Here is a 3,452-nt window from a genome sequence, read left to right on the forward strand (position 1 = left end):
CATATAGGGCTTTTTTATGGTTTCTACTTTTGTGTTGGGATATTCTATGAATATACCACTCATTTTATTTTATTTTTTGTGACTAACTAAATAAATGTGTTGGGGTAGAATGCCATATGAAATTGCTTACCTTATCTACATTGGTAAGTTTATTGAAATGCATATACACATCTACATAAGAAATTTTGTGGCATGTAATAAAATTTATATTAATTAATGAGGAAAAATGAACATTTCACGATATGTTTCCTAGATTTTGAGTCCAACAACTTTAGACATGGTGGTTCACCTGCATAGGCTACTAAGAGTAAATGACATTACTCAATTAATTATTAGAATGTTCCAATGTCCATAGGGCTTGTCAAGAACCCAAATTCTTTTTAGAAGATACCTTCCTTAGTGATAGAACATCATAGAACAACCTTAAATCTTCTCCCAACTATTTTTAAGAAGACCTAGTCCCATTTTTTTACTTTGGTAAGATAATGTGAATACTAATTTTGAATATTGATTTAACATCAAACAATAAGAAGGAAAAATATTTTTCAAGCATGATTTGATTAGTAGATTCAATTATCCCTGTCCTCATTAAAAATAATTTAATACTTGATAGAGCAATTAAAAATAATTTAATACTCTATAGAGCAAGCTTAGAGATCATTCACATATGATATAATAATTATGTATCCAACTACAAAAGGCGTTGTCATCTTAGAGTAAGTAAAAAAATATTGATTGTTGCTTTAAAACCTTAGTACAGGTAAAATATTTCTCGTGTTTATAAAGCACTAAAGTCTAAAAAAATTTCAATCACTACACGAGAACCTTTATCTTCATATGGAGTTTTTATTTATGATAGTGATTTTGGTCAAATCTTTTAAAATCCTTTTCAAATAATAAGATCACCGAAAACTTATCCCTCTAATGAATAACGATTATCAATTGCGTATCTAATATGTGTATTTATGTCAATTACATAACAAAGTGATTAAAGTTACATATATTTTAAACTTTAAATACATAACCTTTGTATACAAAATCTCTTTAAAACATAAAACATGTAATATCCTCAAGTGGGATAAAAAAAGCCAAAATATAGATCCAAAAGAATAAACGAAAACGCATGTGTGTGGAGAGACTCTAAAATAAACGACAACTAAGTCGGCTGGAGCAAGACTTTTTGAAAAACTATACCCACATATTTTATAATCGCTATTGCTTCTTTTGAGGTGAGCTATGAGAGATTCCTCTTGTGTAGAGACTCCCCAATTACGATGGAGCAAGTCTTTTCAGAAACCTATACCTCATTTTTGGTGAGATACGAGAAAACCATAGACACGTGAATGACACTGTAAGGAACATCACACCCGCTAATCAAGACTTATCAAAACCTATACCAGCACTTTTTGTAATTGCTATTACTTCAGTTTTAGTGAGATATGAGAAAAGTATAGATACGTGGATGGCTTTGTAACGAACTTCACACACTTTTATCTAACGTGTTGGAAGGCCTTTCGAGAAACGTGAGAAAAAACTGGGCATTGATTAACTTTAATAAAATACCCAAAACACCATCTAACCATGATATAAATCATAACTTACACATGATAAGAATCAGAAGAGATTGGACTCACTAAAACTTCTCCCTATATTATTATGTAGATTAGTGAAGATTGCGTATGACAAAACGAAAGAAATTTTAAAACGCATGCAACATTTACGTAGCTATCGTCCAAGAGCATCTCTATCAAACTACCCCTCACGTTGATTCACTTCAACAAATTATCCACCCAATAAAATTCTGGCTTCACGTGACTCAGAAAATATCACCAACTGGCCAAGCAGAACATGCAATGAGATTACTTCACTAACAAATTCTCAAGAATTTGATATGTGGATAGGTCCGAAGACAAACCCAGCTTACCACTCGAAAGGAGTAGAATATTATGAGCCAAATATGTATTCCTCCATGTTGATTCTTGAAGACCTTAACGGAAAATCTTACCACTATGAGAATTCTATGGATTTTGATCTGAACTGTGACTGAAAGAAGATTACTCTTTTCACCTTAAAGATGGGCATTCATGAGCTTTCCTTGGCAGGCTGAAGCTTGATATCCTGCAGTATGCAGCACCAATGCTTTGATGTTCTCGGCTTTAACATTTGTCCCCATGGATTTCTGTGGACAAAGAGCAAAATAGCAGCGTTAGAGCTTAGCTATTAAAATTTAATGGATAATCATTATAATCAATTCCAATATCTTATTACCTATGCTGGAAAGAAATCTAGTGCAAATCCATCGAGGCAGCATATGCCTGGTTGCTTAGCCTCAAGAACAGTTGCATCCAATATTCTGAGTGCTGAAAGCGATAAGCCGGGCATTTTCCAAGAGAACATGTGATTGTTTAGGGTTTTCCCTCGAAATGCTCTTACCTAATCCTGCATTTCCAGAAAGAAGATATCGGAAAGGAGTCCCTTTTTTAAGATTCTCACTTATGAGAGCTTACGGATAAACCAAACAATGATATTAAAAAAGGTTCCTAGAAGATTGAAAACCTAGATGGGTATCTGTGACATTTTAAGTGGGGTATAAAATAAAGATTCATAAGAGTTTGCACAGGAAAAACGCAAAAATTCAAGTTGATTGACGCTGCTGAGATTTCAATGGAACAGAATCCAAGATTGACAAAAACATGTAAAAAGGAAAATGTTGATTTACACTACTACAGTTTGATCTTCTTACCTTCTGCCTTTTATGCCCGTCAACGAATGAAACCCTGTTGTTATTCTATAAAGCGGAAGCAACCTGCTTGTCAGTAATCAGAGAGAATCGGCCTTGAATGGTAGGAGAAATGAAACCTGTCCATGCAACTTCTTCATTCGGAGATTCATCACTGCCACACAGATTTCCAAAGGGATATTCATCACCACCGCACGCCTCCCCATGCAACCTTTCCTTTCGGAGATTCATCACTGCCACTCAGATTTACAGAAGGATATCCCATATCTCCACAATCTTCTCCATATTCCATTCCTGGAGATGAAGTGGGGATTTTATAGTGCTACACCAGAGAAGATGATCCTTGACAACCGTATGCCATTCAGAGAAAGAAGGGTCACGTGTAATTGGAGTGCTTATTGGCTCAATTTTTTGTATTTTGCATATGTATCCTTGACAACCGTATGCCACTTAGCGACACAAAGGGTCACGGGTAGATCGACGGCTTATTGGCTCAATTATTTGTAATTTTGTGATGTAATTTTGTGTTCTGTCCACTTGGCTATGTCGTTGGCAATGCCTTGATGGCACGGCACATCTAACATGATGTATTAGAAGTTTTATTCTCCCAGTTCACTCATTCGAAATCTTTTTGGGGTTGCTTTACAGCTCAGTATGGGCGGAGGATCCAATTTTGTTAGGCAAAAATAAAAGTAAAATTAATTTATAACTA

General features: G+C 34.8%; 1 long non-coding RNA gene across 1 annotated transcript; it reads right to left on the reverse strand.

The window, feature by feature from the left end:
- Positions 1–1,631: 1,631 nt before the first annotated feature.
- Positions 1,632–3,019, reverse strand: LOC149166732 (uncharacterized). The gene is made up of 3 exons (XR_016260470.1): positions 2,744–3,019; positions 2,269–2,439; positions 1,632–2,179 (listed from the first exon to the last, which is right to left on the reverse strand). It is a non-coding gene; the product is annotated as an uncharacterized LOC149166732 (long non-coding RNA).
- Between the last annotated feature and the right edge of the window lie 433 nt (positions 3,020–3,452).

The sequence above is a fragment of the Pinus tabuliformis genome, chromosome 5_1, assembly GCF_031772625.1.
Source record: "Pinus tabuliformis cultivar Carrire ecotype Pingquan chromosome 5_1, CPIR1, whole genome shotgun sequence".
NCBI lineage: Eukaryota > Viridiplantae > Streptophyta > Pinopsida > Pinales > Pinaceae > Pinus > Pinus tabuliformis.